This window comes from Meles meles, chromosome 4 (genome assembly GCF_922984935.1).
Source record: "Meles meles chromosome 4, mMelMel3.1 paternal haplotype, whole genome shotgun sequence".
Lineage (NCBI taxonomy): Eukaryota > Metazoa > Chordata > Mammalia > Carnivora > Mustelidae > Meles > Meles meles.
In genome coordinates this window covers 87,010,680-87,035,468 of record NC_060069.1, presented here as the reverse complement: position 1 = coordinate 87,035,468, position 24,789 = coordinate 87,010,680, and the positions used below count along the sequence as shown (strand labels likewise).

Below are 24,789 nucleotides of genomic sequence, written 5' to 3'. Positions count from 1 at the left end.
TGATTTAACATAAAACCAATTAGAGGTAATTTAAGGAAATCCTTATGGAGATATTGTAACTATGTTTACATTAATTACACTAGCCTTTATGTAATATTTCCAACTCTGATTTTGTTTGCTTCTTTCTCCCCCTCCCTAATTCTGATTTTTACTTATGACTTTCTTAAAGGCAGGTGTTGTATTAAGTATTAATGTTTTCACAACTAATGAAAATCTAACAATATATGGTATATATAGTCATAAGATACATAAGAGAGCAAAGTAACTCTGATAGCCTTTATTGATTTGTGTGTGTGTGTGTGTTTTGAGTACATAATATTCACAATATTAAAAATTCAGAGGATACAAAAGCATATACAATAGGGAAAGTTTTCCTCCCATTCCTGCGTCCTAGACACTCAGGTATCCCCAGAGCAATCAGGGTTACAAGTTACATCAGTGGTGTTCTACAGGTGTTTATATGTGATGATCCCCTCTAGTACCTCCGTTATTTAAAACATAAGGTCAAAGAACGTGAATGGACTTTCAAAGGCACCTCATTTTGAAGCAGAAGCAGGTTTCCTGGCATTCTAATTCAGGACTTTTTGCAATCTTCACACTAAGCCACATTGCCTCTTTTAAGTGGCTAGTTGGCAACTGGTTAATCAGTGCTGTTGTTCCAGTCCAGGCAATTTAAGTTTCAAAGTAGTTTGGTTTAAGATTGGAATACCGGTACGCAGGTTAATCAGAAAGGCAGTAGGGGGCGGGTTTCTTTGGCTCGCCAAAAGGAGGCTCGGGTTTTAAAAGGCTGACCTAGGACTTAATCACAGGGTTTGACTTTTGCTGAGTCCCGGGGATGGCGCGTGTCAGGCCCAGAGTGCTGACGTCAGCACGGCTCCGAGCCGGGCGTCTGGGTACTCGCTTTCAGCCTTCGGGCTGCTAGCATCTTTAAAGCGACCCGGCCTCTATTTAAGGCGTTGATGGGTCTCGGTCCCATCCATCCGGACTTCAGCCTGCACACCGTGCAGAGGGGATGAGGTTTCATTCTCGCCCCTACAGCCGGTCGGGTGAGTGTGGTGCAGGGAAGAGATTCGTATGTGCCAGAGCCAGCCCCACCCAGGGGCAGCCCGCCAGCTGGGTTTCGGGCTGCATAGTCCCAAAGCCAGAGCGGACCAAGGCGGCCGGTCCTGTTCGCTCGGTACGGTCCTCTCCAGACCCCACGGCCTCCACTCCTGGGAGCAAATGGTGGGGGGTAGGCTTCCATAGCCAGTCCCCTCGGCCAGCCTGCTCGGTCCCCTGACAAAAAGCGATTCCTTCAGCGGCGCTGCAGAAGCCCGCCCTACCCATCTCTTCCCTTCACTGGAAGACGGATCACGCGGCCAAGAACGCGACTCCACGAACTGGGCTTTTTTCCCTGCCAGCTGGGGCAGGGAGCGAGACGCGGGGTGAGAGTGGGAAAGGGCCTTAGCAAACAGGTCTGTGGGCCAATGGCTTTTCTTTGTCTTTTGGTGCCGGCCAATGAGGCGTTTGGAGGCGGGACTTCCGTCTAGCCTCGGTGTTGTCGTCCCCACTCCGATTTCGGCTGTGGGGGTCGGTGCGGATATTCAGTCATGAAGTCGGGGTAGGGACTTCTCCCGCAGCGACGCGGTGGGCGAGCCTATTGGTATTGCTGGGTCGGGCTTCCAGGTAAGCGCCTCTCTGGCCTCTCGGTAGCCGGGCAGGGGATTGTCCCTCTCAGGGCCTGGCGGGGAGAACACACCCCCTCGCCGGCCCTCTGTGGCAGCCCCGCTGCTGAGAGAGCTTTTTGCTGCTGCTCCCCAGGCTGGGTGCGGAGGAAATAAGGCTTTTTGCAAAAGATTAAAAAACAAAAAACTCTCTGTCCTTGGAGGGCCGCTTCCCGTTCTCCCCCACCCCCACCCTTTGAGTTTGTATATATCTAAAGTTGTATTATCTGTTTTGCTTCTCACCTTCCCATCCTGCGGCGGTAGGACCCTGGGAAGATGTTGGGAAGGCTTCTCTGGTCAAGTACCTGCCGCAAAGTCCCCGGGCAAAATCACTTGACTTAAGTTGCAGGGGACTGTGTAGCCTTTGAAAAAAGGAGGGCAGTCATCTCCTTTCTTTATAATCTTCCTCCTTCCCCCTCTGGAAGCCCCTCTGGAAGCTCAGGTTGAAGGTGGGACCTTACTCTACTAGGGACATATTCCATGTCCCTCTCCTCTCAAAGACAGCAGCTCTGCCAGGACACTTACGGAGTTGACCCGCACGGATAAAAGCTCTCTCCCAGTGAAGGAGTGGGCAGACACTGAAGCCAAGCGATCCCAGAAGCACTCAGGCAACTTTAGTGGCAGCCACTGAGTGTTTTCTGCTAGTTTTTGGTGAATTCCTTTATTTTTTGTCTTAACCTGGCAGTAGTACCTTTCCAAAATTACTGTTCCATCCTCCTTTTCAGCACCGTGGGCAGCTGCTCAGGTCCATTTTTTTTTTTTTTTTTTTTTTTTTGCCCCAAACTTGCCTGAATGTTAAATGTTCCTCAGTGATGCAGCAGGAACAGTGAAAACGAACGCATTCCTTTCAACAATGATCTGTGGTTCTCCAAGGAGAACATCTGCAGTTTTTGATACAATATAAATAAGTAAGATGGGTGTGCCTCCAAAGGGTTGTACTAGAGAAACAGATCAATTCAAGATTTAAGGATGGGCTTTCAACGGTTTAATCTTTAAATTTAAGGACCGTTTTTAATTAGTTGAGGAGATGAGTTCCATTGAAAGGGAACAAAACTGGACTTGTAGCAGTGAAAAAGAATTTTAAACAGAAGGTAAAAAGTGTAGTGCAGTGCTGTAGTTTGGACTCCACAAGGTTTAATGGATTTTGGAATCCATTTAGCGCATTGACATTAACATTAGAAAGAAAAAAAAAATAAGAGGACATCCTATGGAATAAGACTAAATATTTTATGAAGGTTTTGTTTCAGTTTTAAAAAAATCTGTATATGGGGCGCCTGGGTGGCCCAGTGGGTTAAGCCTCTGCCTTCAGCTCAGGTCATGATCCCAGGGTCCTGGGATAGATTCCCGGGTCATGCTCTCTGCTCAGCAGGGAGCCTGCTCCCCACCGGCCCACGTCTGTCTTTCTGCCTACTTGTGATCTCTCTCTCTGTCAAATAAATAAATAAAATCTTTAAAAAAAATAAAAAATCTGTATATGAAAAGGAAGCTGTGAATGTATACCATATTATTGTGGATTATGGCAAAACAGTGGGTCCCAGATTTTGTTCGGTCCTGCCTTCAGCTCTGCCTCTTACTAATTCTGTGACATTACCTGTGAATAAGGGAAGAATATTAGGAATTATTTGAAGTAAAATGTCTTTTACGTAGTTAAGCCTCAAAGTTTTTTTGTTTCTTTGTTGTTGTTTTTTAAAGATTCCATTTATTTATTTGACAGACAGAGATCACAAGTAGGCCGAGAGGCAGGCAGAGAGAGAGGAGGAAGCAGGCTCCCTGCTGAGCAGAGAGCCTGATGATGCAGGGCTCCATCCCAGGACCCTGAGATCATGACCTGAGCCAAGGCAGAGGCTTAACCCACTGAGCCACCCCGGTGCCCCTGTTGTTTTGTTTTTGAAATGATTGGGTAGAAGCCTGAATATTTCGGTGTCAGAAATGACAACTGTTTTATTAATATATATTTTTACCTTGTCTTTATTTGAAGCCAGCTAGCGTGCTGTCTCCATGTGTAATAGTAAATCATGTGGACATAATTTTGGCTTGTGAGGTTTAATACTGAAGGGTTTGGAGTAAGTTCTTACCTCTCCTTGTTTAAAGCTTATTTTTCTCAAGCATTTTGAGAGGGGCCTCAGCTGTTACTAGCATTCAACATCCTTCTTTTGATATATTTTTCAGAAGTTTGTCAGGCACTAACTTTAACAAAGTTAAGGCAGGATAAGGGCATGATTAGTTTATATTTTTGAGTTAAAGCATTTTATGTTTTATAGTTCTTGCCATTAAGATGTATAAAATGTATAAAATGAAGTGACATGGTCAGAGATCCTGGTATACTTCATGTTGCTGTGACCTAAGAATGTTTGATGTTGAAATAAAAAGTGTCATTTTGGACATTTTAGAACCTGGGAGTTAATAATGTTTAGCAGAAGGCAAATGATTTGAGTCAAAAGAGTATTTTGTATCATTTGACATATTACTACCATATGGCATTTCATATGGTAGTTTCATATGACCTGAAAAAGGGAAGAAAGCTAGTAAGTATTGTTAGTTTTCTCAAAAGAGGAAACAGAACTAATAGTCAAGTGAATTTCTTTTAATAAAGCACGGTTAATAATTGTTTAAAAATTCGTGTATTCTGTAAATACTTGCGACTATATCAAAACCACATTGTTAAGCTTTACAAAGCATTTACCTAAAAGTTGATTTGGAAACAATGAGGACATATGATTAGTATTGTCAGTTTACAGATTATAACATATAAATAACAACAACAGCAGTAATAGCTGACACAGAGTTTTTTCATTATGGGCCAAATATAATTCTACGGGCTTTACACTACGTCGTATAATGATAAGTAGTACAGTTATCTCCTTATAGAAGGAGAAACGAAGACCTTACAAATACACAGGCGTTCACACAGATTTTTAGTGGAATAACTGAAATTTGAACCTAGGCATCCATGGACAAAAAAGTGTGTCCATTTTGTGCCATGTTTTATTAAAAAAAAAAAAAAAAAGAATGCTGGTGACCCTGGGTTGGCTCAGTTGGTTAAGCATCTGACCCTTGGAACACCTGGGTAGCTCAGTCTGTTAAGTGTTTGCTTTCGGCTCGGCTCATGATCTCAGGGTCCTTACTTGGCAGGGAGTCTGCTTCTCCCTCTGTCTGCTGTTCCCCCTGCTCATTCTCTCTCTGACAACTAAATAAATAAAATCTTAAAAAAAAATCTTTTGATTTCAGCTCAGGTCATGATATCAGGGCTGTGAGATTGCGCTCCATGTGGAGCCTGCTTAAGATTCTTCCCCCTGGGGCACCTGGGTAGCTCAGTGGGTTAAAGCCTCTGCCTTCGGCTCGGGCCATGATCCCAGGGTTCTGGGATCGAACCCTCCATCGGGCTCTCTGCTCAGCGGGAGCCTGCTTCCTCCTCTCTCCCTACCTGCCTCTCCCCCAACTTGAGATCTCTGTCAAATAAATAAAATCTTAAAAAAAAAAAAAAAGATTCTTCCTTCCTCTGTTCCTCCCTCTCCCTCCCTAAATAAAATATAAAAGGAAAACAAACAAACAATGCTATGGGGTTATTTTGGATTCTTGCTTGTTTAGATGATCTTGGCTAAGTTCCATTGGCCTTCTGTTTCCTCAATTCCTTCTTCAAAAATACAGTATTAAGCCATTATGTTTTTGTGGGGATTAAGATAATTTGTAAAGGACTGGACAGAATGTGTTCAATAACTCATACATGCCTCAGTCTTTTTCCTTTTATGTTGAGGATATGCTCATTTGAAAGGTTATTAGCAGTTGGAGGAGGATGGAAGAAGAAAGATAGTTCTTCATAAGGATGCTACCCAAGCACAGAGATTAGAGATAGGAAAGCAGAGACGATTTGCCAAGGTTGTATGTTTAAGGAAAAGGCTGGTAAAGGTAGATTGATATAGAGTATGGAGATCTTAAATGCCATAATAAGGCTTTTATATATGATTCTAAGTTGAAAAGAAGCACTCTTTATAGATAAGCATCTGAAACAGAAGTGGAGTGAAGGAGTTTAAGCCTGGAGGTAGGAATACCATGGAGTTTAATTATAGTAGTTGAGGCAAGAAGTGATGATGGTGGGATTGTAAGGAACGGTATAGATTTGGAAAATGTTGACATCAACATTGGGAACTGACCTGAGTATGGGCCTAAGACAAATTTGGGGGACAGTGGTGATGTTATTTATGAAATAAGGAGATTATGATGAAGAACAGGTTCTGGGGAAGGGAAGTTAGAAGGAGAATTTATGATAGGGATTTTAGTTTCAGTGCTGAGTTTTTTGGATGTTTGTGAATGTACATTGGTTGCTGGGAGTTTTATGTATTCCATAAAAAGGGAAAAGCCCATTGTGAGGAGGTGGTCTAAGGCAATCCCCCTTCTGTGATCAGTTTCATAGGAGTGATGTAACTCCTGAAGGTCCTCAGAAATGCAGATTTCTCACTGGATAGTGATGTACCCATTGTTTTCCCTGTGAAATTTTGTGTCCTGGGATGGTAGTAGAAGGAAAAACTTTGGAAACCTAGCAATGCTCACACTTACTGTTTCAGAAGAGAAGCAATCTTTTCCCTCATAGACCTTATCTTCTAGTGGGACAAATAAGGTCTTTTAATAATAGAAAATAATTAGGTCTTTCTTATACTATGTATTTATAAAATCATAATTTTTTAAAAGACTTTTTTTATTTTAGAGAGAGCCTGAGAGGGGAGAGGAGTGTTTGGAGTGGGACAAGCTGACTCCGTGCTGAGCGCAGTGCCCAACGCAGGGCTTGATCTCATGACTCCAAGATCATGACCTGAGCCAAAATCAAAAGTGGGGCTGGTTAACCAACTGAGCTACTCAGGTGCCTCAAAACATAATTTTAAATAAGAGTGCATATCAGATTGTAACTAATACTGTAGAGCACTTTGAAAGAAGGGACTGTTATTCTTACTCATGTGTGTCTCCCCATTTCCCCTTCTTCTCAATGGAATGGCTTAGATATATTTAATACACAATTATAGGCATTCATTAAATGTTTATGGTAGGGAGATGGAATTGTGTAAAGGTAGGGGCCAGATCTTAAAGGAATCAGCTAAATGTAGCAAGTATTAAGGACCCAAGTACTCACTAAAGTGACTATTGGGAAAGAGAAGTGTGCTGTGAATTGCACTGCCTTGCTTGCCTAGGAGGTTGAAATGGAAATAAGATTATATTGCAGTTGTAAGCATCAACATTAATGGAATCTGGGTGTACCAGACTTGCCCACTAATTAGCTGGTTGACTATACATAACTATACCTTTCCGTTCATTTCCTCATTTATAAAAAATGATGTTGGAATTTTTTAGTTAAAAAATTTGCTTTTAAGACTTATAAAATATTTATTGCTGTAATGTTTCATTTTACTAATGAAGATAAAATAGAGCTGATCCTGTGCTTTCATTGTATAATAATCAGACTAAACTTATACTTAATGAAGTAGATATTTTAAAAAAAGGGGTCTACAAATTTAATGTTTTCTAGTTATGTTACTAATATGACTGCATTATAATTTTAAAAAATAAAGCAAAATATGGCCTAATATATAGTTTCCCTTTTTGCCATTATGTAGGAAAAATAAGCCACAATATTTTAGACTCTAATAATGGTTCTTAATATTTCTTCATACTTTCATACTTGAATTTTATAACAGCCTTTGATTTTTTGCCAGGTGCTAAGTATGTAAATCAGAAAAGGTATAATCCCTAACTTCAAGGAGTTTAAAGATAATGGGAGTGATGAACAATTAGTTTTGTTACCTTGTGGTGGCATAGAGAAGGCACTTACAAAATGAAGGTCTGTGAGAAGAAATTTGTATGATTAGAGGAGAAAGACTAAGGAGCAATGAATGGCAAGGGACAAAGCTGGAGTCTGTTTATGAAAAACTTTGTCCAAAAAAAAAAAAAAAAAAAAAAGAAAAACTTTGTCTGCTAAGCTGCAATTTAGTTTTGAACTTTATTCTTGAAAGTTACTTAATCTGTTAATGAATTTTATGCAGGAAGTAACCTGGTTAGGCATTTGCATATCTACCTCTACAGTCCTCTTTTTTTTTTAAATTAACATCTAATATTTGTTTCAGGGGTACAGATCTGTGATTCATCAGTCTTACACAATTTACAGCACTTCCCATAGCACATACCCTCAATGTGATACACAAGGAGGATTCGTTATTTCAGTGATAGCGTCTTACTTGAGGAAATCAGTCTTTTAACTCTTCTAGTCTTCAGTAAAGTCTGAGGACCAGTGCTTTTAGAGTATCTGTAGCTATGTAATATTTGGATATTAGAACATTTAAATGTTCATAGCCACATTAATATAAATTGAAAAAAAAACAACTCAAATTTTGGGATACTCTTCTTATTGAAGTAAGAGAACTTCTGGTCAGCTCTAAGAATTTGATTTAGAATCATTTCTTAAAGGGCTAGAAATTTGTTGAAGTTTGACTGAATGTGACTGTAGTTACACTTTAGAGAGGGAATGGACTTCCAGAGAGAAATACCACGTTGTGATAGATGAATATTTCTAAATCAAGTAATGAGAGAGTAAGTAGGAATTGAATTTTTACTTTGCTTAGATATAAAACACCTCATAGGGATGCCTGGGTGTCTCAGTCGGTTAAGCATCTAGCTTCAGTTCAGGTCATGATCCCAGGGTCCTGGGATTGAGTCTGGCATCATGCTTTTTGCTCAGCAGGGATCCTTCTTCTCCCTCTGCTGCTCCTGCTTGTGCTCTCTTTCTCTGACAAATAAATAAAATCTTTAAAGAAGAAAACTCATAAAATGTTGAAAGATAATTTATTGGCCTAGTTACTGTGCTAGTAATTTACATGTTCGACTTTCAAAAAAGAACTGCTTGTAATCGTCCAACAGTTACTATAAACAATAATGCCTTAAAATTTTTTGAGGTGAAATTCATATAACCTGAAATTAACCATTTTAAAGTGAATAATTGAGTGGCACAGTGTTGTGCAACTACCACTTCTATTTCCAAAACATTTTTATCACTCCAAGATGAAACGCTATACCCATTAAGCAGTAATTCCCCATTCCCTGCTGCCCCTACCCCCTGGTGGCCACTGACAGGCTTTCTATTTCTCCGGATTTACTGGATGACTCCTATTTGTTATAGAAATTTCATAGAAATGAAATCATACCATGTGTGACTGACCTTTGTGTTTGGCATACTGTTTTCAAGGTTCTACCCTGTTGCTGCATCAGCCTTGTCATATGTGTACCCTTTTTACGTCTAAGTCATTGTTATTGTATATATACACTACACTTTATTTGTTCATCTGTTGGACACGAGTTCTTTTCTGCTCCTTGGCTATTACGAATATTGTTGCTGTGAACATTCATATATAAGGATTTGTATTGAGTATTGGTTTTCATTTCTTTAGGGTTTATGTCAGAAATGGAATTGTTGGGTCATCCTACGTTTAGCTTTTTTGAGGACTCACCGAACTTTTCCATGGTGGCTGAACTATTCTTCAAACCCACTGGCAGTGTATGAACGTTCCAATTTTTCTACATTGCTACCAACATTTGTTCTTATCCATTTAAAAATTAATGTTATTGACATCCTTTTGGGATGAAGTGGTATCTCATTGTGGTTTTGATTTGCATTTCCCTAATGACTAATGAGATTGAGCATCTTTTTATGTGCTTATTGGCCCTTTGGATATATCTTCTTTGGAGAAATGTCTGTTTAAGTTTTTTTGACCATTTTTTAATTGGGTTTGTCTTTTTATTATTGAATTGTAAATGCTTTCTGGATCTAGATTCTTAAAAGATACACTATTTAAAGCATTTTTTCCTATTCTATGAGTTGTCTTTTCACTTCCTTTTTTTTTTTTTTAAATTTTATTTATTTATTTGACAGATAAAGCCACAAGTAGGCAGAGAGGCAGGCAGAGGCGGCGGGGGGGGGGTGGTGAGGAGGAGGAGCAGGCTCCCTGCTGAGCAGAGAGCCCTATGTGGGGCTCATCCCAGGACTCTAGGATCCTGACCTGAGCTGAAGGCAGAATCTTAACCCACTGAGCCACCCAGGTGTCCTGTCTTTTTACTTCTTGATAATGTCCTTTGATGCATAAAAGTTTTTAATTTTGATGAAGCCCAATTTATTTTAATTTCTCTTGCTTTTTATGTCCTAGCTAAGATTCCATTGCTGAACCTGAGGTCATGAAAACTTGCTTATAAGAGTTCTGTCATTTTATCTCTTATATTTAGGTCATTGAATCATTTTGAGTTAATTTTTATATTTATTTTGAGTTTGGGGTACAACTTCATTGTTTTGTATGTGAATATCCACTTGTCCAGTACCACTTGAAGGGACTATTATTTTCCCATTGAGTGGTCATAGCACCTTTGTCAAAATTCAAGTGGGCATAGATGTAGGAGTTTATATTTGATAATTCCTATTTCTTTGGTCTTTATGTCTATCCTTAAGCCCATTCCACACTGTTTTAGTTATTGTAGCTTTATGGTAAGATTTTTTTAAATCAGGAAGTGTGAGTCCTTTAGCTTTGTTCTCTTTTTTACCAAAAGTGTTTTGACTATTTGGGACTTCTTGTAATACCATATGAATCTGAGTTGACTTCCGTTTCTGCATAAAAGGCTATTGGAATTTTGACAGGGAATGTATTTAATCTGTGAATTGCTTTCAGCAGTATTACCATTTTAACGATACTTAGTCTTCCTAATACATGGCATATTTTTCTATTTATTTAAGTTGTTGATTTTGTTCAGCAGTGTTTTATAGTTTTCAGTGTATAAGTCTTTCACCTCCTTGATTAAATTTACTCCTGGGTATTTTATTCTTTTGGGTACCTTTCTAAATGGACTGGTTTCTTAATTTCATTTTTGGATTGTTCATTGCTGCTATGTAGAAACACAGCTGATTTTTTTGTGTAATGTTCATTGCTTTTAATAGTCATTTACTTTCTTTTTTACGTATATGAACTGAATCATATAGATTAGAAATTGGAACGTGATTAAAAAATTAAAAAAAAAGTAGAACATTAAAGAATTTTTATTTTTCTGATGTGAGATTTTGCTACATATGAATTGTTTGGGATCTCCTTCCAGCATAGTGTTGAATGATTTTCTAATTCTGCTAGTGAATTCCTGGTATCCTGTTATACATGGCCATTATAATAGAAGATAGAACATTTTATTTTCTTTAAGCTTTTGGAGGGGACTTAGTTGTGATGTTACAGAGAAAGCCTTAGGGATAAACCAGACTTATCACTGAATTTGGTTTAGAGATCCATGAGTAATAAAAATAAGATTGGAATGGAAGCTAATGTGATAATTTAATGATAAATTATCATTAATACACATCAGTTTACTTTTCTCAGTTTTTCTTGAAAGTTTTCAAATATTTAGCCTTAAAATTTTATTATGAATAGACATAGTTTCAACCTCACAAGTAATTAAAGCAATACAAATTTATATAATAATCAGGTCACCTGGAAAAGCTGGGATTTCATGACACAGACTTGTATTTATTAGCTCTACTATATAAGAGATGTCATTGAGCAAGTTACTTAAAAATAAGAGCAAATACTTACAAGGCGCTTGCTATATGTTAGGCACTGTTATAAGGACTTTATGTTACTGATCTAAGTCTGTTTCTTTATGGAAAAATAGTAAAATCAACCTCTATCCATTATAGTATTGTGAGGATTTAAAAAAATGGCTAAAAACATAGCCAAAAATGTAATCATTCAATAAACATTAGCAATTTGTGTTCTATAACTTTACCTAACATCAACTAAGATGAGGAAAGGATAATCAGTGCAATGAAATGCACACTTATTTAGAAGTGTAAATAGAACATTATTTCTAGAAGGCAGTTAGGCAATATGTATTAAGTCTTAAATGTTTCTTTGGTGTAGTGATTCCACTTCTAGGATTTTATCCTAAGAAAATAATCAGAAATGTGTGAAGATATTTATGTTTATCATAGATTTATTTATAATTGCAATAGTTGGATTAATCTTAATATTAACAGTTGGGGAATGGTTAGGCAAAGTCATAATTGAGCTATATAGTGGAATAATAAACAATTAACATATTGTGAGAAATTTTATTACAAAGGAGAAATGTTTGATATAACTTTCAGCTAAAAAGCATGTAAGTCATAATATAACATGATACAAATGATGTAAAAATATGTGTGGAAAAAATATTGTCACTCATGGTTGGGTCAGAGAAGCAGAACCATTGTGAATAAAGTGAATGGTATAAAATAAGGGATTAGATTTTAAGAAATTCTGGCAACTGGTTATGAAGTATATCATAAAGTTGTTGCCTTTGTGTCTTGTATGTTGGGTGAGCTGAGGGTCGTTGTGGATTAACTGGGTGGCAGTAAGGAGGAAGAACTCAAAGTGTGTTCGGGAGATCAAGGATATATTAAAACGAACATTGAGAACTAACTGCAACACACGAGGACAAACACTAATGTTATCTGTGAATATTAACATTATGGTAATCAATCCTTGTCTTCTCTTGTCTCCTCTCTCTTCAACATAGGGCTTGAACTCACCACCCAAGATCAAGACCTGAGCTGAGATCAAGAGTCTGATACTTAGTTGACTGAGACACCCACGCTCCCCTCAATATTTTCTTTATGCTTTCCAGTGAACATTATTTTTAGCATTAGGAAAAAAAACCCTAACATTTTATTAGATAGTAATGTGATGAATAATATGTAAACAATAGAGGCTAATTACAAGGGTATTAACTTAAGTCAGTGAACAATGGAACCAGGATTAGAACCTTGATTCCTATGTTACAACTCTCCTTAAAGTCTTTGCAGTTATACTCTAAAAGTTAAATTCAATTTGTCAGGGTTTCTGAGAGAAACCACAGTGATTTAAAAAAAAAAAAAAAGATTTCCTTACTTATTTCTAGGAAGAGAGAATGAGCTGAGAAGGAGTGGGAGGGGCAGAGAAAGAGTGAGAGAATCCCAAACAGACTGAACACTAAGCCTGACACGGGGTTTGATCTTATGACCCTGAGATCATGACCGATCTGAAACCGAGTTGGTCACTAAACCAGCTATGCCACCTAGGCACCCCCAAAGTGATTTTTATAGCTGATAAATTTTCAATCCTCTGTACTAATATTTAGAAAAGCCTCAAAAAACTTATTTTGAACCTTGGAAGGCATGATTAAAATAATGTATATTTTTTTATTTTGAAGTAATCCCAAGGTTCCAGAAAAGTTGTAAGAATAATATAGAGGTCTTTTTTTTTTTTTTTTTTAATCATTTGAGAGTAAGTTGTTGACCTGATGCTCTGTATCCACCAAATACTTCAGTGTAAGATTCTTACATTCAGGGATATTTACCTTGAAGAAATAAATGGCTGGTTTTAGGGCAGAGGCAGAAAACTATAAGATGAGACTGCAAAGTCTAGTCAGAAAACAAGGAAGGCTCAAGAATGATGGAGACCTATAAAAAAGACATAAAAGCCAGTGTGAGCCAGGTTGGGGACAATTAGGCATCAAAATAATTAGTCTAGCAGTTTATAACCCATTGAACAAATAGTAACCTATGATTCCGTAATGATATAACTTGAAAGTTTGAGAAATGGAATACTTATTGTGGTAGACAGAACAGTGACCCTAAAGATGTCCACATCCCAATACCTAGAACCTGTGAACATATTCTCTTATGTGATAAAAGGAACTTTGCAGATATGGTTAAGGATTTTGGGGTGGGAAGATTATCCTGGATTATCCAGGTATGGTATTTAGAAGGAAGCAGAAGAGGAGTTTAGGATAATGTGATGTGAAAGGTATCCTCTGCCATTGCTGGCTTTCTAGGTGGAGAAAGGGGCCCACCAGTCAGAGAATGTGGGCAGCCTCTAGAAGTTGATAAACATAACAATCGTGTAATTGAAAACACTTTTATTTTAAAACATACATGGATAAGAGTCTAAAAAATAGATAATTCAAAGAGACTGTAGGTGTTCTTTCAGATTCTGTGCCTTAATAACATGCTAATGGCCATATATTTATTTTCCTTTTTCTCCTGTTAAGTGAGAGAAACACTGCCTTATTTAAGTACTGTCTTGAACAGAAAGTTAACCATGTCAGTTACCAATTTATTTTCTTTCGGCTCCAAACTGTCCCGTCAATACCTGCTCCACAATAAAGGACTGGACTCTGAGTGTTTCTCGTTTACAAAGAGCAGGATGTTAAGCTTTATTAGACTCTGGAGGGGACAGAGTGCTAAAGGGAACTTAACTAGGGAAAGGGACTTTTTTCCTTCCTTGTTCCTGTTACCTGTGTTTTCCTTTTCTTGCCCTTGTTGCATGGTCCATCAGCAGTCCACGTGGTTGAGGACATCTGGTGATTGCCTTAGCCATGTGCCCAAAATACAGAGGCTCTCCGTGATCTTGCAGCTTCAGTTTAGACCTGGTATCTATTTTGCCACAGCCCTTCAGAAGTGGATGTCCTGCATCTCAGGCCTCATGCCTTCAGTGCCTTGGCACTGAAGGTATCTGCACATGCGCCCACCATTCTTGGCTTGTCTTTACCTCAGGGAATTGTTTGCTGAAGTTCTCTTGACATGGATACTGTGCATTCCAGGCCTTGTGCCTATGGCAGTGTCCTAAGTACCTCTGCACACCTGCCTACCAGCCTCAGCTTGCCTGCACTCCGAAGCATTGTTCCTACTTGCCTGGCAACATTGGACCAACTCTGGTGAAATTCTCTCTAGTGTGCTGCAACCATACCTTCTCCAATGAGAAACCCTGGCCTTGGGGAGGGGATGAAGGGAAAAAAAGAAGGGGAGAAAAAGAGGAGGGGGAAAAAAGGGAAAAAATATTTTCCATCATAGTTAATAATTACATTCATTTTAAACAATTAAAAAACTTCTTTATTGACTTATAATTGACATAAACTGTACATATTTAAAATGTGGAATCTTTCTCTCCTTCTCCTTGCCACCTCTTACCAATATCTTTATAGTTACTCCGTCAACGTTTACTAATTACTTTTGTCAAACATTGTTTATTTTACTTTATAGTTTGTCTCATAATTGAACCCCTGCTGTTAGAAAATTGATCCCTGGAGAGTTCCAGGAGCTAGACCTAAAAATCTGAAGTTTTGGTATTGGTTTGGTCATGTTTTTAGTTGTGAGCACAGTGCTGAGCTCCTTGGCAGTGGAAGTGGGGTGCTCGCAATCCATGTCTTCATAGTTAAGCTGTTACCTGTGGTTCATAGTGATTTATTGTTAACTCATATACATTCCTTGGAGCCCAAATGGCTGCTACTTTTGAACTTCATGGCAATAATATCTGAAAGGACTATAGCATGGGATGGAACATTTTGAACGCTTTACAGAGAGGAAATAACAAAGAATTTAACTCTCGGCTTAAGATATGTCCTTGCTTCACACCTTTTTGATTGTACATTTCACTTCACAAGAAATCATTTCATTTTTAAATCATGAATAGACTTGTGAAGTGTAAGACCTTATTGCTTGCTCGTTAACTTTTTTTGGTATGAAAGTAATGCACACTTAGAAAACTTGAACAAGTGGAATGGATTTTCGTTAAGATTTCCATGTATTTTCTTTTAGGCTTTTGTTTGGTATACATTATATAAATAGACTTTTAGAAAAGTCTTGACTTTTTTAGTTTTAAAACATGCAGATTTATAAATATAAAGAAAATAAAAACCATATAGAGTTCCACCACTCAGAGTTTATATGCATTAACGAATTGTTTTCTTTTATAATATTTACTCATTTTTTTAGATATACACATAAAATACTTTTAAGGTTAAGGTCTTAATTTTTTTTTTTTAAAACCATGATTAGGGGGTGGCCACATTCAGAGGCTCGGTAGAAGATAATACTGAGAGGTCATGTGTGCATTCATTTTACGAATATTAAATACATAATGCGTGCCATGTACTGTTTAGATACTTGTGATACATTTGTAAATTGAAATTCCTGTTTTGGAGGAATTTACAGTCTTACAGCAAAGATGGATACTAAACCATAAACATAACATTTAAGGAAACTGTAGTATGATAGAAAGTAATGAAAATTATGAGAAGTAAAAAAAAACAAAAACATAAAGGAGACTAAGAAGTAAGGCATGGTGGGTACAGAGGCAGGTTGCAGGCGTTTGCCGAGGAAGAGTGTGGTATACAGAAAAGAACAGCAGGAGTAGAGCTCTGGGGTGGTATTTTTAAATTTTATTTCTTTTAAATTGGTTCCACATCCAGCATGGAGCCCAAAGTGGGGCTTGAACTTGTGGCTCTGAGATCAAGACCTGAGCTGATACCAAGAGTTGGACACTCAACCGACTGAGCCACCCAGGTGCCCCTGGGGAGATATTTTAAGGAAACAGTTATCAGGAGGAATAGTATAACTTGATCTGGTGTCCCATACTTCTCCACAATTAACATAGTAGGCCAGATTTCATGCTTACTGTCTAAACTCTGTGGGTCATTGGGCATGCTCAGCTTTTTGTTCAGAAATTCTGCATAAATTAAGGAGGGTGGGGGGTAAGATAATGGGTTTGGAAATTGGTTCATTTATTCAGTCAGTCTCTAGTACATATAGATATTGAGTCCCCTAAAATAGGGAAACTGGAATGATAGCACAAATTGATACTTTCCTATACATTTTTATTTGTTTTTCGTCTTACTTGAGAAGATTTTTCTGAGGTTTTGATGAGAAAATAGTCCTGTCAGATACTCAGCAGAGTACCTGGCTTAAAATTAAGTTCTCTGCTGATCTGTCTATAGTGATGGTGGTGACTTTTGTGTGAAGCATCCTAAAAAAACATTTTGGTTCAGGAGATTGATACTTCGAAGTATATACTGAGCATGATATTTTTGATGATGTAGAAAACAACTTCCTGTCATGTTTCCTTAAATGGTTCCTAAGACTCTGATATCCATGAAAGCAATTTCATTGTCTATTGTCTTTTTTTGTTTGCTGGGTGGCTTATGGATGGGTTGGCAACCTATGACATTGGTGACAACGGTGGTATTTGAGAGAATTATGAAGTGTATTTTTGTTAGCATTCCTATTTCTCTTTTTTTTTCTACCTCTAATTTGCTCCCTCTACTGCATATCTCTTTGACTTGAAGTTTATGAATAATGACTTGGTATGCCAGTTGCCAATATATGAGAACAGTGTTTTCCAAATTTGACTTGATATAAGGATTCAATGGGGGACATTGTTTAAAATTGTTATCACAGAGCCCAGTGATAAGTGCTGTTCTGGACTAAAGCATGTTTTCCAAACTTCCTTGATGATAAGCAACTGGAGTACATGTTAATAATATGAGTAATCTACATTACCAGATACCATCTCCTGTCCACTGAAGGAGAAGCTGTAACTGGGGTTGAATATGAGTCTGGATATTAACAGTTGCTTATTTGTTCATTCACTTAGTTTGAATGTGATCTCGGTAAGCTACTACTTGCCAACTTTTAACTTTTCCATGTAGCCAGAAAAACAAAACAAAAAGATCTTGTTTTAAATGGCAGCCTGCTTTATTCTCTCTCTCTTTTTTTTCCTTTTAAAAAATGGCTAGAATTAGGGCGCCTGGGTGGCTCAGTGGGTTAAGCTTCTGCCTTTGGCTAGGGTCATGGTCTCAGGGTCCTGGGATAGAGCGCCAAATCGGGCTCTCTGCTTGGTGGGGAGCCTGCTTCCCCCTCTCTATCTGCCTGCCTCTCTGCCTACTTGTGATCTCTGTCTGTCAAATAATTAAATAAAATCTTTAAAAAAAATTGCTAGAATTATAGAAACAGAGTGCATTAGACATTTATGTGTGGTTTTAAGCAATAATGATAATGCAAATTCCCCACACTGCCCAGGTTGATATAGGGAATATTGGTGGCATACTAGAAGCACACTTTCCCTGATCACACTCCTCTTTCTTACCCTTGAGGTACCCATTGTCTTATTTTTATGATAACTTCCTCATTTTTCTTTGTTTTTACTTCTTAAATGTGAATCTCTGCATAATCTCATCTCCATTGTCTTTTAAAGAACTTCATATGATTGGAATTATGTTTGCATTCCTTGTGGCTTCTTTGGCTTTGGGTTATTGTTGTGAAATTTGTCTATGTTATATAGCTGTTGTTCATTTTCATTGGTGTAGAGAATTATATGTACATACCACAATTAATTCTTATTTTAATGCCTAATGCTCAATAATGTTTCATATAAAAAAGGAGAACTCATTGTTTATTTCTGCCTAAGACTAAGGGTATATGTTGTGGAAGGACAGGACATCAATTCTGTTACTTAACAGTAGAAATATTCTTGATTCTATTATAGTTGATATTTTGAGGGAAAGAGTAAAGTATTGTTTCTCTGGGGAAAAAAGCCAATGTGACTACATACTAAACATTGAGAATAGTTTGTATGAGGCCCTGAGGTTGGAAAGAATTGATGTTTTGCTATTTACTAACCTTTTGAAGTTAAGAATTTGTTCATTTTGTGTCATTTGTTGGAAAAATCAAATTGTAAAGCATTGTCCTGGAACCAAAATTTTTGCTTTGGTTAACGGTAATGGTTAAAAATCTTAGATGAGGCTTGCTTTGAGTTTGGATGGCTTCATATTAGAGAAATTAGATGGGCAACCTATGATTTCTTTGCAAAGAACTATAAGGCATCTTATTTTTGCTTAAAAAGCTAATTAAGCCTTGGTTTTTTTTTTTTTTTTTTGGTAACACTTTTGTTCATGACAGCCTCTCAACCATTTTTTAAAAGCCATCCTTTATGGGAATTTAATTTATATTAGTAGTTCCCAGTTGTTAAAACTCTTGGAAGTCATGATGCTTTTAAGGGAACACTGTGAAGTTATTGATGTTCTCAATTCATACAATAAGCAATTATAGTATTTTAGAGGAAACATTATAGTACCATATATATACAATATATGTACATGACCATTAGCACATTTGTTAAAAAAATAATTATCTTATGAAATATGATTTGGCTATTACAGATTTTACACTAAAGTAGTTAACTAGCTGTTCACTTATTTTTTCCTGTTAGCACTTGCTATAGCATATGTTCTTTTGATGCATTTTACAATATAAAATACATTTATGGAGAAAAGCAAATTGAAATTACTATCCATTAAATCTTTTGGCAAATTAGGAAAGGTTACCATTATTTTAGCAACAGAGTATTTTGGTCCATTTTTGGAGTGCTGGTCATGCTCAGAGAAGTAGCTTGAAAACATTAGAGTATGAGCTTATTCAGAGGCTTTCCTATGGAGATGATTAGCTGTTTCATGAGTGTTATTTGGCATTGAACTAGTTGAATGTGAGTCATCTTCAGAATAAAAAGTTGTTTGGAAAGGGAATTTCTTGTAAGTTGTTGCCCTTAACCACTTATTAAATGCATTTCCATTTGTAAAATGAAGGTTTAATTTTGCAATTTTGTGCAGATGAATTGTATAGTAGTGTCACAGATTTAAATGTGAGGTTAAGATTTACTTTGATGCTTGGGGACGTTTTTAATTTTTAAATTTTAAATTTTGCAAATACCAGATGAGCATTAGAGGAGTAACTGGCATCTTTGCTCTGTTTGGCCATACAGATGTTATCATCATCATCATCATCATACAGATGATAATTATAACAACAGATAATAATAACAACAACAGATAATAACAACAAGAACACGTGCCAGACAGGGTGCTCAGGTTTTGTAAAACAAGGCTAAGAGAAAAGTAACAATCAAGGGTTGGTTCTTTGAAAACATTAACAAAATTAATAAACCTTTAGCTAGATTTAAGGAGTAAAGGAAGGCTCAACTAAAATCAGACATGAAAGCCGAAACATTATTACCAATTTTACAGAAATGAAAAGGATTATGAAAGAATACTATGAACAACTGTAAAACAAAAAAATTGGGTAACCTAGTTGACATGGAACACACAGCTATCAAGACTGAGTCATAAATAGAAAATCTGAATATATTATATGACTAGTAAGGAGATCAAATCAATATTAAAAACCTCCCAAGCAAGAAAAGCTCAGGACCAGATGGCTTCACTGGTGAAGTCTCCCAAATATTTTTAAAAAGAATTATACCAATCCTTTTTTTTTTTAAAGATTTTATTTATTTATTTGACAGACAGAGATCACAAGTAGACAGAGAAGCAGGCAGAGAGATAGGAGGAAGCAGGCTCCCTGCTGAGCAGAGAGCCTGATGCAGGGCTTGATCCCAGGACCCTGGGATCATGACCTGAGCCGAAGGCAGAGGCTTAACCCACTGAGCCACCCAGGTGTTCTTATACCAATCCTTCTTAAACTCTTCCAGAAAGTTGAAGAGGAGGAGATACTTCCTAGCTCATTATATAAGACCAGCATTATTCTGAATCCAAAGCCAGACAAAGGTACTACAAGAAAACTACAGACGGGTATTTCTTATGAATATTGATACAAAAATCCTTAATCCTAGCAAACCAAATTAAATAGCACCATGACAAGTCATGTGCTTGTTGACATGACATGTCAAGCAGTAGGCATAACTAGATATAATCAGAGATTGTGGTGATGGCTCTACCTCTAAGAAATTTGCTTGGTAGTTCCCAAGGATTTCTAGCATATTCTCTACTATATACTTCCTTTGAAGAAATGCAGCCTTATTCTGATTATAAGAATATGTAGAATGAATATGGAGTCATGTTCTATTTTTGGTAATTATCGAGAGAGAGAGAGAAGAAAGAGCAGGGAAAGCTAGGGAAAGGGCGAGAGAGGGTGGGATGGGAGAAAAGAGGTAGGTATTTGTAATTAGCAAGATTCTGTTACCAAAAAACCCAAGTTCAGCTGCTTGTTGCTTGAAAAGCCAATACTTAAGAGAGAAGTTTTGACTGGAAAGGAGTATGATTGTGATGAACACTGGGTGTTGTATGTTAAGTGATGAATCACTTCTGTACCCACATTGCACTGTATGTTAACTAGCTGGAATTTAAGTTTTTTGAAATATTTATTTATTTCAGAGAGAAAGAGCAAGTGAGTGAGCTCATGAAAGCTGGGGTGGGGAGGGTGGGACTGGGATAAGCAGACTCTGTGTTGAGCATGGAGGCCTGATGTGGGCCTCTATCTTAGGACCTTAAGGTCATGATTTGAGCTGAAATCAGGAGTCGGACACTTAACCAACAGAGCCACTCAGGCACTCCACTAGCTGGAATTTAAATTAAAAACTTGGAAAAAGGGGTGAGCCCAGGGTCCTGGGATCCAGCCCGGCGTCTGGCTCTCCACTGAGCGGGGAGTCTGCTTCTCCCTTTCCCTCTTCCCTTCTCTACGATTCATGCTCTCTTACTCTCTCTCAAATAACTAAATAAAATCTTAAAAAAAAAAAAAAAGCTTGGGGAGGGGTTAGAAAAGGAATGAACTTTATTCAGGACACCCACCACTTGGGGAGTGTGTCCCCAGCCTTGGGAAGGCTGACTCTTGTCCAAAAACCAACTCTGAGGTTTCTGCCTGGCCCAGAGATTTTTAAGGAACTTTAGGGCAGTTAATCAGTAAAAGGGGAGTACAGTGGTCTATAACACTTCTTGTGTGCAGCTACAGACATTGCGGTACCTGGAGGTTATATATTGGTGCCTGGGGGGGGGGGGCGGCGTAGCGGGGGCAGGTTGTATAACAGGGTTTAGTTCCCTATGCATGATCTATAGATATACTAAGAAATGTTTAATCACACAGACTAAAAGTGCTTCCTAAAACTTAGACTACTTGGTTGGCCAGAGGGGTCAAGGTGGTGCGTTCAATTTTATTACAAGGCTTTTCTGTATGCTTTTTCTAAACATGTTTCTAAAGAAATGTCCTCAGTAAAATTGTGTTCTATTTGGGGGTAATAAATTCACAACAAACAATACTTTATTGAATTCTGTTATAGAGGCTGCAGTAGTTGAGTTAATTAAAAAACCAGAGGCTGATGAGTATTGTAACGGGAAAGAAAGGTACAATACCTACTCTGCACGAACAGTGAGAGGTTCTGGTTGACCTTAACACTTTCAACAAATGATTGGGCATAACCTGACACCAGGTCCCACTAGCTTTGTAGAAAAATATGGACTGGGAAGATAGCATATCAACATATATCTTCACTGAGAACCTTACATTCATCCAGGTGCTTTTATACTCAACTAAGTATACAGGATGTGACAGACAAGCATGTGTGGGTATATATCAAAGCAGCATTAGGAAAGTCTCCTGGAGGAAAGGAACCATTTTTTTTGTAATAGCCCATGAATAACTTCCACATTTCTTTAAGGGTCACACTTATTTCAAGAATGTTTCAGCGAATATTTTTGTTTTGGTGACAAACTTTTATAATTAGCTTATAGTTTTTTCACTTGTCATGCTTTTCATAAATTAGGAAGTCCTTTTTATAATAAATGTTGCCTAATAATACAATTTGACAGTTTATATCTTAAGCCAGTAATTTAAGTGCTACGAGAAAGCATTGAAGGATTTAAGCTTATTAACCTTTCTCTCTGGAAGACTTCTTAGAGATTTGTGTGATTTTGTTTGTGTGTGTGTGATTTTTTTTTTTTTCTAGAAGATGTGTCAATAACCATGGATCTTTTATCTTTTTTTACAGAAATGGTGCATATTTACATGTAAAATTTTGCATAAGATGGCATAGAAGTCTTAGTTTTCTCCTAAGTTTTCCTTGAAGATAGTGGAGTGTATTTTAAATTTCTGGATAACATTAATGAAGATAGCTGGTGATAGCAGGGTACATTCTTGGAAGTTGTGAGTTGATCAGAGCAAGGATACCTGTTGGACTACTCGGGAATAAAATTGTTTAGGTTGGGCAGACTCTGAAGATTTTAGATTTTTTTGCCACTTCTTTATCATTTACTTCTGTTGTCTGCCTGCCTTCCCCCACATTGATGTCAAAATTCTTTTCTTTCTTGACTTCTGTGAAATTAATCTTTCTCTGGACCCTTAAGTTTAGATATTCTTCACTTTTCTTTAACCCTCTTCTCTTTTTAATTTTTGCTTTTACATTAAGATCACTTTAGTTATCGGGGTGCCTGGGCGGCTCAGTGGGTTAAGCCCCTATCTTTGGCTCAGGTCATGGTCTCAGGGTCCTGGGATCGAGCCCCGCATCAGGCTCTCTGCTCGACAGGGAGCCTGCTTCCCCCTCTCTCTGCCTGCTTCTCTGCCTGCTTGTGATCTCTCTCTGTCAAATAAATAAATAAAATATATATTTAAAAAAAAAAGATCACTTTAGTTATCTATCACCTATCTGTTGATGATTCCTAAATCTCTACGGTTTGGTAGAACTCCTGACTTCTGTTTAACACTATCTGTTTACATGTCCACCAGAGTATTTCACAAACATTAAGTGAAAAAAATTCCCAAATTGTACTCACCTCCACTAACTGTAGTTCTCCTTTACTATTTCCTCTTTTGTCTTTTGGCAGCACCACCCAAACTGTCTTCTTATATTCCACTGTTGTTGAGTTCTTATATGTACTTTTGTATTTATTCCAGAGTTGTCTTTTTAAATCCTAAATAATCTGCTTTCACAGATGAAGTAATTTTTTTGTCTCAAAATCATACTGTTTGTATGTGTCAGTACTAATAACATAAACCTGGGTCTGTCAAATACTGGATCTCCTATTTCTTGCCACAGTTATAATACTGCTACTCACTTCTATGAACTTAAAAAAACTAGGGGTGTGCCTATAAGGTTTAATTACAAGAGTATTTATTGCAGAGTTTATAATGGTAAAAAAGAATTTCCAGGGGCGCCTGGGTGGCTCAGTGGGTTGGGGCTTCTGCCTTCCGCTCAGGTCATGATCTCCAGGTCCTGGGATCGAGTCCTGCGTTGGGCTCTCTGCTCAGTGGGGAGCCTGCTTCCTCCTCTCTCTCTGCCTCCCTCACTGCCTATTTGTAATCTTTCTCTGTCAAATAAATAAAATCTTTTAAAAAAAAATTTCCAATAGAAATCCCATTAAATCAGCTATAGCACATTTACATGGAATGACATGTCGTCATTATACAACTGTGTTTTAAACCAGTAGTTTTCATTTTGTATAAACAGTCATATGTGGAAATCCAGTGTATGAAATACATTAAAAAAAATGTTTGTTTAGAAGGTGTGGAAGCCCCAGAGAGCCTCTTGGACTGCTATCTGCAGTGGTTGTCCAGGAGATGTTATGGTACAGGGTTTGAAATTTTTAATTTTTTCAAGTATAGTTTAATGAAGGAGGAAAATATTTGCAATAAATGAACTGAAAAGAACACATTTAATAAAACAAGGGGCGCTTGGGTGGCTCAGTGGGGTAAGCCTCTACCTTCGGCTCAAGTCATGATCCCAGGGTCCTGGGATCCAGCCCTGCATCAGGCTGTCTGCTCAGTGGGGAGCCTGCTTCCCACTCTCTCTCTACCTACCTCTCTGCCTACTTGTGATCTCTGTCAAATAAAAAAAAAAAACTTAAAAAAAATATATTTAATAAAACAACATGTACATATCATATATCCCCAATTTTGCCAAATATATATTTGAATGTACATATAACTAAAAGAATGAAAGGTTTATACATTAAAATATAGACACTAGTTATTCCTTAATTTGGTGATTGAGTGATTTAAATTTTTTGTACATTTTCTGCAATGAACAAGAACTAGTTTTGTAAATAGACTATAAAAACTCCAGCATGTGTGTGTGTGTTTTTTAAAGGCAATAAAAGCAAAAATAAGTATAACCAAACTCACTGCATATTGTTAAATATACACCTATGCAAACCCTCTCTCCCAGCCTTCTCCTCCCCTTCATATCCAGAGTAAAAGAAGAAAACAATCTAGTGACTGTTGTGCCATGAGCATTGGTTTGATGCCCTTGAGTATCTGTTTAAGCATAGGGTCATTACCTCTTGAACATCAACCTTGATTATTGATGTTATTGTTCATTGGCATTTAGAGCATGGCTTTTGGAAGCAGCCAGGGTTTGAAACCCGGCTCTGCCATTATTTATTGTTTGACCTTGAGTAAGTTACCTACCAATACCTAAGTTTTCCCCATCTATGAAAAGGGAGATGT

General features: G+C 37.6%; 1 protein-coding gene across 3 annotated transcripts in view; it reads left to right on the top strand.

The window, feature by feature from the left end:
• Window positions 1-935: 935 nt before the first annotated feature.
• Window positions 936-24,789, top strand: part of RNF13 (ring finger protein 13) — a 154,178-nt gene continuing 130,324 nt past the window's right edge. The window contains exon 1 of one of the 3 annotated variants that reach the window (XM_046002847.1): window positions 936-1,046. The gene's annotated coding sequence lies outside the window, so the exon portion shown is untranslated. Of the gene's footprint in view, window positions 1,047-1,533; window positions 1,666-24,789 lie in introns of those variants that run through there. The other 2 variants (XM_046002846.1, XM_046002849.1) reach the window with 2 other exon arrangements.